Genomic DNA, 14,524 nt, shown 5'->3' on the forward strand with positions numbered 1-14,524 from the left:
CCTGGCCCTCACACTTCCGAGGAGAAAGCCCGCTTTTCTTGGGGCGAAGACCCTGAGAGGTAATAACAATACTAATAATGTTGATATTTGTTAAGCGCTTACTATGTGCAGAGCACTGGTTCTAAGCGCTGGGGTAGTACACGGGTAATCAGGTCGTCCCACATGAGGCTCACAGTTAATCCCCATTTTACAGATGAAGTAACTGAGGCACAGAGAGTGAAGTGACTTGCCCACAGTCACACAGCTGACAAGTGCAGAGCAGGGGACGAACCCATGACCTCTGACTCCGAGGCCCAGGCTCTTTCCACTGAGCAGGGTCACAGTCAAGTCTGGGTGGGAGACCCTCCCCATCTGCCCCCAGCCGGACAACCCCCCAACCAAACCCCACCCCGCCCAGAGATCCTTCAGCATCCCGGCCCCCTCCCCACTTGCTACTACTCGGGGCAAACTTTCCTTGGAGGGGGAGGGGATCTCGGGACCCCCACCCAGAGGGACAGGGGAGGAAGAGAGGCTGCCCTGTTGGTTTGGAGCCCGGATTCCCAGACTTGGTCCAGCTCTTCGTCCTCCTGGGGAGTCCCCTAGAGTAAAGAGATTGGGGCGCCGGGGAGGGGGCCTTAACTCCGAGTGACCCCTTAACTCTCCGCACCACCCCGCCCCAGGACCGGCTGTGCCTCACCTCCTTTCCCCTGCAGAATCCTCCGCTTTCTCCGCGTCCTCTTTCTCTCTCCGTCCGGACAGGGGGAGCCCAGCCAGCTCCGCAGCAGGTACAGGTGAGGGACAGGCTCCGCCCCGCTCCACGCCCACCTCACCTGTCCGCCCCACCCACAGCCACGCCCATCCCTACTGTCATTCGTTCATTCGTTCAATCGTATTTTTTGAGCACTTACTGTGTGCAGGGCACTGGACTAAGCGCTTGGGAGAGTACAATTCGGCAACAGAGACAATCCCTACCCACATCGGGCTCGCAGTCTAGAAGAGGGGAGACGGACATCAAGACAAGTCAACGGGCATCGGTAGCATCATTATAAATAAATAGAATTAGAGATATACGCACATCATTAATGAAAATAATTAGAATTATAATGATAAATATGTACATAGATACGCAAGTGCTGTGGGGCGGGGAGGGAGGTTGGAGCAAAGGCAGTGAGTTGGGGCGATGGGGTCCAGCCAGCCGCTCCCCGAATCTCGCCCACTCCACCTGTCCTCCCCGAGCCACGGCCATCGCTACCTGCCCATCCCCGTCCCACGCCCATCCCTACCTGTCCTAGCCGCTCCCATCTCTACCTGTCCAGCCTGAGCCCCGTCCCTCCCTGGCAGGCTGAGCCCGGCTCATTCCGTCCTCTTACCCCCTCTTCTCTTTTCTCTCCCCCTGGCTAGCAGACCATCCCTCCTCCCCTCAAACCAGCCTCCCCTGTGGGTCTCGGCCTACACTGTCACCCTGCCTGACTCCTGACACTGGCCACACTCAGCCTCCAGCAGCGGGAAGGGAGATGAGGTCCCCCATGTGCCCTCTTCCCTCATCCGCCTGCCCATCTTCCTCCCCCACCCCCCACCTCACCCCCGCCCCAGTGATGGATACTCCCCACATCCCCAGCCCAGGTAAATAAACCATTTCAGCTTTCCTTTCTCATCCTTAGAGAAAGATTGTTTAGAGAAGCAGCGTGGCCTAATGGATAGAGCATGGGCCTGGGAGTCAGAAGGACTGGAGTTCTAATTCCAGTTCCGCCACACGTCTGCTGTGTCATCTTGGGAAGTCACTTCACCTCTCTGGGCCTCAGCTACCTCATCTGTAAAATGGGGATTAAACCCGTGAGCCCTATGTGGAACAGGTACGTTATCCAACCTGATTAATGTGGATCTACCCCAATGCTTGGCATATAGTAAGTGCTTAGCAAGTGCCATAATTATTATTAATCCATCTCCACTCTCCACTTCCTGTGATTTTTGGAACAAAAGAGGAATGTTTAACTCTGTTGAGTAACGAGCTACCTGGGTGACACTGGTCAAATCGTTCAACCTATCTGCGCCTCAGTCTCTCCACCTGTAAAATGGGGGAATTCTGCCAGGACTTGAGGAAGGGACCAGCTAGCAGGAGGCTATTCAGGAGAAACCTGCTTGCTTGGGAAGCCTGGGATCAGACTGGAAGTGGGGGTTGGGGGAGCTTCCAGAGAGACGTTTGGGGCTATTTCAATCCATCCCAATCAATCAATGGTATTTATTGAGTGCTTACTGCGTGCAGAGCTCTGCAGTAAGGGTTTGGGGGAATTACACTACAAGAGAGTTGGAAGACACGTTCCCTGACCACAATGGGCTTAGAGTCTAGAGTCTACACCAAGGGTAGGTGGGAAAATCAGAGCCTGCCCTGGCTCCCTACCTTGAGGGCTTTAGATTTGGTTCTCAGTTTTCCATTCCTTAGGATTGCTCATCTGAACCCTCCTGGAAGGGATTTGGGGAGGGGGAAGTGGTTGTGGGGGGCGGGGGGGTGGGGGAGGTTCAGCAGGGGAGACCGCCACCGCCCCAGCCTCTGCAGGGGCCCTACCACAGAGGCAGATCTCCACTTTCTCAACTGCCCCAAGAGTACTGGGTGTGCGTTATTAAAAGCCTATTTCCTCCAAGAGGCCTTCCCTAACTAAGCCCCCACTTCCCTAACTTAGCCCCACTAAGCCCCTCTTCTCCCACTCCCTTCTGGGTCATCCTGATTTGCTCCCTTAATTCATCCCTACCCCCATCAGTCCCACATTACTTATGTACATATCCATAATTTATCTATTTATATTAATGACCATCTCCCCTTCTAGTTTGTAAGCTCATTTTGGGCAGGGAATGTGCCTACCAACTCTGTATAGCGCTCTGCACACAGTAAGTGCTCAGTAAATATCGTTGATTGATTGATTGATGACCCCTCCATCTCCTAGCTTACCGGGGAGTGGGGTGGGGGGCGGGCAATGGGGAGCAGAGAGCAGACTCTGGGTAAGGACTCTAGGTGACTTTAAATGTCTTTCCACTCTCAGGACCACCACATAAACCAACGAACAAGGTAATAATAATAATAATATTAATACCTATAGTTTTGTGAAGTGCTTATTACGTGCCAAGCACTGTACTAGCTAACTGATGGGGCAGATAGAAGATAATTTAGGTCCTATATGGGGCCCAAGTAGGAGAGAGAACATTTGCAGATGAAGGAACTGAAGCGCAGAATTAGTTAAATGACTTGCACAAGGCTAAACAGCAGGTAAGTGGCAGAGCTGGTATTCCTGGACCAGGAACCAGTGGTCTGCCCAGCCGAGCATTCTGTCCCCAACAGAGACACCAGGACCCTGGCTGCCCTCCAAGACACCCATTCTCCTGCTTGGGGGTGGACCAATCCAAAGTCCTTAACCTTCCCTCAGTGACCCAGAATGCCCCTCTCCCCACAATATCCCTAAAATTTCTCCTTTCAAACCCAGACTTTCCCTTCAGTCATCCAGCACGGACCACCCAACCTTGGAAAAGATAAGGTAATTTAGACCTTGTTTTCCCTCTTTCTCCTTTTCACTTCCCACACCTCTCCTAACCAAGGCAAAATGTCTGCTGGGTTATGGCACTTCTGTAGAGTATTATTACTATTATTATGATCATTATTAACAGTAAATGATCATAATAATACTTGTTAAATGCTTCCTATGTACCAAAGAATTTGTAGCAGATACAAGATAATCAAGTTGAACACAGGTCTTGACCCACTAGGCAATCAGTGTAAGAAGGAGGGAGAACATTATATTCCCATTTTACAGATGAGGTAACTCAGGCCCAGAGAAGTGAAGTCACTTGCTCAAGTTGACACAGCAGTCAAATGACAGAGCCAGGCTTAGAACCCAGGTCCTTCTGACTCCCAGGGACGTGCACTATCCACTAGGTCATGCTGGCATTGAGGCCCAGTGGGAAGAGCAGGGAGTTGGGTTTTGTCTCCAGCTCTGCCACTGGCCAGCTGTGAGACCTTGAATGAGTCATTTAACCCTGATGGGACCCAATTTTCTCATTTGCAAAATGGCAGTAAGGTCCTTGCTCTCCCTTCCTTTACTACTTGTACATTCCATGTGGGACAGGGACTGTGTTCAATTTAATTATCTGTATCTACTCCAGCATGTGACACAGAGAGGAAGTTCTTATTAAATGTAGTAACTAAGGAGAGGCAGAGTGAATTCAGTTTCTCAGAAGGCCCTCTGCCTGATTTTTGTTTGACCCAGGAATGGATTTCTTTAAACCTTGGGTCAGGATTCATGGCTGGACAGGCAGATGAAAGCCAAATAAGAGAGAGAGAGAGAAAGGGCATCGAGTGAGGGAAGAGGCAGCAGGGCCTGGGCTGCTGGTCTCTGGGGCATGAACTGGCCCAGTGCCCCAATTTAGAGAACCTCAGTAAGGAGAGGGGCGCTCAACCAATTAATGCCAGTGTTCTAATACTGGGTTTCTAAGCCTCTGGAATCTGTTAGCTGGAGTGCTTCAGATCTGTAACATGGAAGCAGCATAGCCAAATGGAAGGAGCATGGAACTGGGACTCAGAGGACCTGGATTCTAATCCTGGCTCCGCCATTTGCCTGGGCAAGTCACATCATTTCTTTGGCCTCAGTTACCTCATCTGGAAAATGGGGATTAAGACTTGTGAGCTCCATGTGGGATGTGGATGATGTCCCATCTGATTAGCTTGTATCTACCTCAGCACTTAGTACAGTGCCTGGCTTATAGTAAACACTTAACAAATGCCAATAAGCACCCCCCACCAAAAAAAAAAATGTAAGGGTGGTTTGCTGTTAAAGGTCTCTGGGTCCCTTTAGCAACTGCAGATAGGGATTCCGTCCCCTGCTCTCAACTCTTCCTTCTCAGGAGAAGCCTAAGCCTAAGCCTGGGAATGATTCAATCAAAAATATTTACTGAACACTTGCTGTGGACAGAGCACTCTACTAAGTGCTTGGGACAGTACAGTAGAGTTGGCAGATACAATTTCTGCCATTGAGGAGCTTGGGTTCAAATTCTAGCTCTACTACTTGTCTGCTGTAGGACTTTGGGCAAGTCACTTAACTTCTCTTTTTCCTAATGGTATTTGTTAAGCACGTACTATATTCCAGATTCTGTACTAAGCACTGGGGTAGATACAAGTTAATCAGGTTGGACATAGTCCCTGTCTCACATAGAGCTCTCCATCTTAGTCCCCATTTTACAGATGCCATAAATGAGGCACAGAGAAATGATTTGTCCCAAGTCATAAAGCAGACAGGTGGCAGAGCTGGATTTGAAACCAGGTCCTTCTGACTTCCAGGCCCATGCTCTATCCACTAGGCCCACTGCTTCTTGTTGGGGTGCTTGTTGTGGGCAGGAAATGCATCTATTTACTGTTGTATTATACTCTCCCAAGTGCTTAGTACAGTGCTCTGCACACAGTAAGTGCTTAGTAAATACATCTGAATGAATTAAATACCCACTCTCGCTTTTAGACTATAAGCCCCATGTGGGACAATGCTTCGCATATTGTAAGCGCTTAGCAAGCACCATACTTGTTAAATGGTTCAGAAATATGTAGGGAAATAGGCTGTGGCAAGTGAAAATGGAGGACATTATTATTATTTGTGCACAGACAATAATATGAGGAATTCAGGACCCAAATCTCCCTTTTTCCTTAAGACTTAAAAAAATTTAGATAATTCCCCCAATTCACCACTTCTCTTTTCCAGTGTAAACACGAGAATGCTGGCAAAGAGGGACTTGCAGTAAATTCAGTTCGAGTTTTGGGTGCAGAAGGCAGAGGTCTGTCTTGATTTTGGCTTCACAAACTATGATGATTTAAAAGGATGCTACAGATCTGGTCAGTGTTTCTGTGAGCTGTTAGAGGTGGAGGAAAGGATGGGGGGAAACCAACAAAATAAATTTCAATAAAAGCGGTTTTTAGCAGGCAAGTAATAAGAAAAACCTCATGGGGAGGGAGAGGCAAAATAGGACCATGACAAAAGGAAAAGGAAGCCAATGGACGTCAATAAAGAAATGGACAGAAGAGCTGAAGACCATGAGGGGATGTGACATCATGAGGAAGGGAGGAGACTTTATAAAAGAGGTGTAAGAGAAAATAGGGCCTATAGGGATAAGATCAAGAAAGCCTCAAGAAAGCCTCCATTATGATGGGATGCAACTTACAAGTGATATTGCTAATGGCTGTAATGGCTTGTCAGCAAACAAAAGATGGTTCCTCACTGTGGGTGGGAAGGAGATGATCCAAGGGAGAAGGGAAAGAGGAGACAAATAGGGGGAGGAAAATTTAAATGGATTAGAATACCACTCCACTGGGATTCTTGTTTCTGAAAGGTTTTCCATCCTCTTCATCAGGAAGTTATTTTGGAAATGGCACCTCAGCAGACTCATGGCCATCTGAAACCCCCTTCCTCCCCCTCCACATTAGACCCTCATACACACACACACAGAGAAGCCCCTTTCCTCCCCCTGAACACTAGTTCCTCCTTACACACACACACAAATACTCATGGGTACCAGAGGAGAGGGAAAGAACAGCAGTAGATAGAGCAAGTAAGAAGAGAAATTGTTCTTGCTGCTGCCTCCACTGCTCTCCCCACCTTCAAAGTCCTTCTGAAATCCCACCATATCCTTCCCCACTCATTTTCTCCCTCACTATTGCCGCTTTAAAACTTCTGTATCACCTAGGCACTTCGGTGTTCCCAGCCCCCACCCTTTTAGTTCTGAGCATAGTTTTATACTCTTTGGGTTCCTCCTACTCTTACCTCTAATTTATTATTTTGCCTGCTCCCCTGCTACACTGTCAGCTCCTCCATGATAGAGATAGTATCTACTTACTCTATTATACTTCTCCAAACACTTTGAACTGTGCTCAATAAATACTATTGATTGATGGATGCCTCCCTGGGTTTCTTGGCTGCTTCTTACTGCACTTCCAGCAGTGGCATGAACTCTCAGAAATTAGTTGGGTGTGGCATTTATTAAGTGCTTACTATGTGTCAAGCACTGGGGGTAGATACAAGTTAATCAGGTTGGAGATGGTCCCTGTTGCACATAGAGCATGCACTCATCTCCATTTTACAAATGAGATAACTGAGACAAGGAGAAGTGACTTCCCCAAGGACACACAGCAGACGTGTGGTGCAGCCGGGAATAGATCCCAGTTTCTTCTGACACCCAGGCCCGTGGTCTATCCACTAAGCCACGCTGTTTCCCATTCTAATAATCAAAAGAGGGAAGGGGACCATCAGCGAATATGTAAAGGGAAAGACAAAACAACAAGGACATAAAATAGACAGAAGAGATGAAGATGGGGGATGGGGGTTGGTACAAAATTCGAATAAAATCCATAGGGTGCTATGGCTATTATAGCAGAGTTTGGGGCTCCTCATGGCTCAGGCTAATAGTCACCAGGTTAGCCACACTAGTCACCCAAGATATGGCTTTCCCAATGCTCCAGGTTTTGTGGAGGCAGCCTGCTCCACAAAAAGAAGGTGAAAACTGACCTGTCCGGAAAGGAAAGCACATCCAACCACCTGCTTGGACCAGCAGGTAATTCTGGGGGCCAGGAAGATCAGAGAGGGACCATTCTCTGCCCCCTCAGGGCTTGAGGCCCCCTGCCATTCATTGGAGGCAATTTGGAACTTGCCTCGGGCTGGTGGAACAGTGGTTATGTGCAAAATGATTTATTTGAGGAAGGTGGGGGGGCAACAATCAGTGGTATTTATTGAGTGCTTACGGTGTGCAGAGCCCTGAATTAAGCACTTAGGAGAGTACAGTTCAACAGGGTTGGTGGACCTGATCCCTGCCCACAAGCAGTCTAGAGGGGGAGGCAGATATTAAAATAAACTACAGCAGCATTCATTCATTCATTCGCTTGTATTTGTTTCAAATGCTTAGTACAGTGCTCTGCACACAGTAAGCACTCAATAAATACGATTGAATAAATACGATTGAATGAATGAATGAATGAATGAATGAGTGCTTACTATGTGCAGAGCCCCATACTAAGCACTTGGGAGAGTACAATACAACAATAAACAGACACATTCCCTGCTCAACACCCAATTCAGCCATTCACTCATTCAATCAATCGTATTTATTGAGTGATTACTGTTTGCAGAACACTATACTAAGCACTTGGAAAGTACTATATAGCAGTAAAGAGAGACAATCACTGCCCACAGCGGGTTTACAGTCTGGGGGTGGGGGAGAGACACAGACATCGAAACAAGTCAACAGGCATCAAAATAAATAGAAATATAGATACATACATGTATACATAAGTGCCGTGGAGTGGGGAATCAATCAGCCAGTGAGCTATCGTTTGGAGCTACATATGTATCTTTAAATGATACATTATAAATGGTTTATATTAATGTCTGTCTCCCCCTCTCGACTGGAAGCTTGTTGTATCCACCCCAGCGCTTAGTATAGTGCCCGGCACATAGTAAACACTTAAATACCATCTTTAATTAATTGACGGCTGGGGACGCGTGGGCTAACTCTGTTGTATTGAACTCTCCCAAGCACTTAGTACAGTGTCCGGCACATGGTAAGAGCTCAATAATTATGACAGATTGATTGGAGGGCCCCGGAGGATCAACAATTTTGGAGCAAAACCAGGAGGAAGGTGATCTTCTCGTCCATCATCCTCAACCATTGCCATCCGACGGAGCGACAGGAAACTGTGCTCTAGGAGCTGGCGCCATCCGATGGAAGGACACTATATTCATTCAATAGTATTTATTGAGCGCTTACTGTGTGCAGAGCACTGTACTAAGCGCTTGGAATGTACAATTCGGCAACAGATAGAGACAATCCCTGCCCAATGACAGGCTCACAGTCTAATCCGGGGAGGCAGACGGACAAAAACAAGACAACATAATCACGATAAATAGAATCAAGGGATGTACACCTCATTAACAAAATAAATAGGATAATAAAAATATATACAAATGAGCACAGTGCTGAGGGGAGGGGAAGGAAGGGGGGGGAGAAGAGGGGAAAGGGGTAGCTCAGTCTGGGAAGGCCTCTTGGAGGAGGTGAGCTCTCAGTAGGGCTTTGAAGTGGGGAAGAGAGTTAGTTTGGCAGAGGTGAGGAGGGAGGGCATTCCAGGACAGGGGAGGACATGGGCCAGAGGTCGACGGCGGAATAGGCATGAACGGGGGACAGTTAAGAGGTGAGCGGCAGAGGAGCAGAGCGTGTGGGGTGGGCAGTAGAAAGAGAGAAGGGAGGTGAGGTAGGAGGTATCTGCTTCCCCTCTAGAGACAGATTGATCAATCAATCAACCAATCAGTCGTGGTGTCTTTTGAGCACCTACAATGTGCAGGCCGTCGTACTGAGGCCCTGTAGGCATAGTGGATAGCACACGGGCAGGGGAATCAGAAGGCCATGAGTTCTAATCCTGACACCACTACTTGCCTGCTGTGTGGTCTTGGGCAAATCACTTTACTTCTCTGAGCCTCAGTTACCTTATCTGTAAAATGAGGATTGAAACTGTGAGCCCCACATGGGGCAGGGATTGGGTCCAACCCGATTCGTTCATTCATTCTTTCATTCATTAATATTTGTTGAGCGCTTACTGTGCGCAGAGCACTGTACTAAGTGCTTGAAAAGTACAATTCGGCAACAGAGACAATTCCTACCCAACAATGGGCTCACAGTCTAGAAGGTAGAGACAGACAACGAAACAAAACAGTAGACAGGCATCAATATCCAATTTGCTTGTATTATTATTATGGTATTTGTTCAGCGCTTACTATGTGCCGATGGCTGTTCTAAGCGCTGGGGCAGTTACAGGGTAATCAGCTTGTACCACGAAGGGCTCACAGTCTTAATTCCCATTTTACAGATGAGGTAACTGAGGCACAAGAAGTTAAGTGGCGTGCCCAAGGTCACACAGCAGTCAAGTGGTGGAAGTGGGATTAGAACCCACATCTTCTGACTACCAAGCCCGTGCTCTTTCCACTAAGTCACGCTGCTTCCACTAGCACATGATAAGTGCTTAACAAACACCACAATTATTATTACAATGTCCATAATTTTTTAATTTATAAATCACTCAGTGTTATTTATTGATCATTTACTATGTGCAGAGCACTGTACTAAGTGCTCGGGAGCGTAAAATATAGCAGAATTAGTGGACACCCGTTCCCTGCCCATAACGAGCTTACAATCTAATGTCTGTCTACGGCTCTAGGCTGTAAGCGTCTTGCGGGTAGGGAATATGTCTACCTACTCTGTTGTACTCATAAGAATCGAGTATAAATGTGTATGTGCCAAGACTGGTACTGGATCAGAATCTGTGCTGCTGGTACAAGGACAATGGCTGTTTCCAGGTGAGGAATCTGGTCATTAGCGGCCCCAGGGAGCTTTTTTCAAATGGTATTTGCTAAGCTCCTACCATGTGCCAGTAATCATAGCAATAGTAATCAGGTTGGATGCAGTGTATGTCCTACGTGGGGCTCACAGTCTTAATCCCCATTTTAAAGATGAGGTAGCTGAGTCACAGAAAAGTTAAATGACTTGCCCAGGCTCACACAGCAAAGTGGCAGAGCTGGGATTAGAACCCAGATCCTGCTACCTCTCTGTCCAGTGCTCTATCCACTAGGCCAGGCTGCTTCTTAATGGCTTGAAGGACTCAATAAATTTCATAGATCCTGTCCAGAGGCCTAGAGGACAGTAGCAGTAGTAATTCTAATAGTATGTATTGACTCCAGCAATAAAATATAGTTGTAGTAATTCTAGCAGTATGTATCAATTCCAGCAATAACAGTAATAATTGTGGCATTTGTTAAGTGCTTACTATATGCCAAACCCTGGGTACCTACAATCAGATCTTGACACAGTCCCTTTGGCATATGGGACTCAGAGTCTAAGGGGGAGGGGTGGTATTTTATCCCCATTTGACAGATGAAGAAACTAAGGTACAGAGAAGTGAAGTAGTTTGCCCAGAGTCACCCAGCAGATAAGTGGCAGAGCTTGGATCAGAACCCAGGTCGCCTGACTCGCAGCCCGTGCTCTGCCACTTGTCTGCTGTGTCACCTTGGGCAAGTCATTTCACTTGTCTGGGTCTCATTCTCCTCATCTCTAAAATGGGGATTAAGACCGTGAGCCCTATGTGGGACAGAGACTGTGTCCAACCCGATTATTTTAGATCATAGGCACAGGGAAGTTAAGTGACTTGCCCAAGGTCATAAGGCAGAGAAATGGCAGAACCAGTATTAGAACCCAGGGCTTCTGACTTCCAGGCCTGTGCTCTCCCCCGACACTTGCCTTTACTAGGCATTCTTCATTTTGTATCTGTGCATTTTGTTTTCTCTCTCTAAATGAACTCCCTTGGTGATCCTGGAAACTGTGGCGCTAGTCACTGTTGGAACTGGACTCCCGCAGTATCCTCTCTTGGGCTCAGATTCCCTTTGTCCAGACAATGAAACCAATTAGACAGGAAGCAGCTGCCGGGCCTTTTCATTCCTTGCAGTTGCATGGGGAGGAGAGCGGAGAAGGATCAAGGTTCCCTTTTTAGCCCCCTGCCCTGCCCACAGGGTCCCAGCCACCCCCGGAGAAGAAACTCCAGCAGATTTGCTAACTGGGCTGTATCCCTTCTCTACCTGCCTCACCCCGCTGGTCACTGCACTGGCTCGAGCTCCAGTTACAGAGCCCGGGTCCATAGCTTCTCAAAGAATTGTGCAGTTGTTCCCATTGTTCACAGGGTTATTTTAAAACTGCAGTTTGTCTTGGGGTGGGGGGAGAGGGCAAGGGGCCAGCTGTCAGTGACCTGAAAGGGGGGTGGCGGGGTGAGGGTGAAGAAAGCAGGGAGGAGTTTGAAAGGTAAGGCTGATGGGGGTGGGGAGAAGCTCAGCATTAGTTCGTAGGATGAGAGGTTGAGGAGTGGAGAGAAGGGATAGCCAGGATAATAACAATGATAATAATTGTGGTAATTGTTAATGCTTACTGTGTCCCATGCACTGTACTAACCACTGGGGTAGATACAAAATAAGCAGGTCCCACATGGGGCTCACTTTCTAAGTAGGGGGGAGAACAGGCTTTGAATTTCCATTTTGCAGATGAAGGAACTGAGGCAGAGAGAAGTTGCCCAGGGTCACCCAGCAGACAAGAGGCAGAGCCAGCATTAGAACCCAGGTCCTCTGACTCCCAGGCCTGTACTCTTTTCAGTAGGCCATGCTGATCCCCGTGGAAGGAGGAGAAGAAGAATGTGGCAGAGCGAAAGAGTGGATAAGCACTTAATGCTTTTTGCTTCATGTTGTATTGTATTCTCCCAAGTGTTTAGTACAGTGCTCTGCACAGAGTAAGTTTTCAATAAATAGCATTGATTGAGTGATTCATGGACACACTTTCTCCAGAGTGGGAGAGTGGGGAAGCAGCTGCTGCAGGAGGTAGAGATGGAAGTTGTGGAGCGGGTCTTGATGATGATCAGGTGGGCTAATGCTAGATCACATGACATCCCCACAGCCTTGAGAACTGGGGTTGGGCAGTCCTGCAGCAACTCCACTGAAGAGATGTTCAGAAGGTGATTGGGATTCTGTGGCTGGAAGGAAGGTGGGTCTGAGGGGGAGAAGGAAGGTAGCAACTTGACCCCAGCCCTGGACCCTCTCCAGCCCCGCCCCCCCACCTTATGCTCCATTCAGCAGCTCTACTGCATGACTTTTGCTAAAGTGCCTCTCAGCAAAGCAGGGCAGAGATGGGAAGGGCCACATTCATTCATTCAGTAGTATTTATTGAGTGCTTACTATGTGCAGAACATCGTACTAAGTGCTTGGAATGTACAATTTGGCAACAGATAGAGACAATTCCTGCCCATTGCGGGCTTACAGTCTAATCGGGGGAGACAGATGGAAAACAAACCAAGACAACAATCATGGTAAATAGAATAAAGGGGATGTACACCTTTCCACAACCTGGGGACCAGTACCCCCCTTACTCATCTCTGGTCATTCTGAATCCCAATCAGGGGAGATGAGCAGGAGTGTGGCATTTTTGGAGCACTTACTGTGAGCAGAGAACTGTACTAAGCTCTGGGAAGGGTACAATACAACAGAATGATCAGACTCCTTCCACGCCCATAATGAATTTACAGTCTGGAGGCTTAGCGACTTGCCCAGGGTCTCCCAGCAGGCAAGTGGCCAAGCCAGAGATTAGAACTGGCTCCCTGTCCAGTGCTTTTTCCATCAACCCACTCTCTTCTCCATAAAGGTGGCATAGGTCCCCCCACAGTGGGGAGAATCAAAGCACCCAAGTCTTCCTGGGGATGCTCAAGAAGTTCTGCCTGGGATCCAGAAGGGGGCGCTGTTCCCCCAGGATTGGAAACCAGATTTTCCAAGCCCAGGTGCGATGAGGCCCTTTGGAAGTTGTCAGGGGAGAGGCTTTGGGGTCCCCTCCCCATCCAGGCCCTCACTCCCATCGTCCATGAGTCCCTCTGGCTTGGGGCCTGGCTGCCCTCTTCCCTCGGCCTCCCTCTATCACCCAGTCAGGGTCAGTCACCTGCTGCCTATTTGGGCCCCAGGCAAGGACACACCACGTTCTCACAAGTGTTACATGGGGCAAATTGAGATCAAGCATGCCGTTCTGACACATGCTTCTGATTTCCGGGGCTCCTAGGAGGGCAGAACCTTTGCACTCTCCTCCCTGGGCTGGTAGGAGGGCCACCTTGTTTCAGCTCTACCCCGCCGAGCCGAGCCCCAGAAAGTCAGGCCCGTGCCTGGGGACCTGCGTCCCGAAGGGTGTTTAGAAACACCAGGGTTTATTAATAACAGAAATAGCCCAACTCCACCCCGGCATCTGTCTGTCAGCGGGATTTGGTTATTGAGACACAAAACTGGATTCTATTAACATCATCATCACTTCACACTAATAGAAATCAAGACTGCAAATCTCTCTTGTCAAGAGAGAAGAGGTGGCCCACACCCCTGCGTCCTTGTTTGGAGGAAACAGAAGCTCAGATCGTGCAGGGAGCAGCGGGGTGCAGAGAGAAGATGGGTGGTCCAGACTAGTGTCGCTGGCCTGCCCGATTGGACTTTGGGTCTGTCTCCCAACCCGAGTCTACCCCAGGGACCACGACACAGAAAAACCAATGCTCCCAAACTAAGGCCCGACCACGTCTTGTCCTCAGGAGTTGTTCTGGCAGGGAATGGGAGGGACTGCGTCATCCAGAACAGAAAGTCCTTTGTTCATCTCCTCAGGCTCACAGGTGTGCACCTCCAGGGGAGCTTACTCGCCTCTGAGGGGACAAAGGCAGGAGAAAGTTCCAGCAGCCTCGGTGGAAGAATACCAAACAGGCGGCCAGTCCTTGTGGAGGAAGGATAGGAGTGCGGGGGAGGAGCTAAGGCTTGCAGAGATATAGGGAAACGGGAGGAAGAGTTCTCTTTGGAGATCTGAGGACTGCTGGGTAAGGTAGGGATGTCTTCAGGAGTAGAGAAAAGCGCTGAGTTGGGAAATAAGGGGCATAGGACTTTGGCAAGAGCAGAGATAGGAGAGCCAGGGCCTTAGGCTGAGGAGAGCT

The sequence above is a fragment of the Ornithorhynchus anatinus genome, chromosome 11 (assembly GCF_004115215.2).
Source record: "Ornithorhynchus anatinus isolate Pmale09 chromosome 11, mOrnAna1.pri.v4, whole genome shotgun sequence".
In the NCBI taxonomy this organism is placed as follows: domain Eukaryota; kingdom Metazoa; phylum Chordata; class Mammalia; order Monotremata; family Ornithorhynchidae; genus Ornithorhynchus; species Ornithorhynchus anatinus.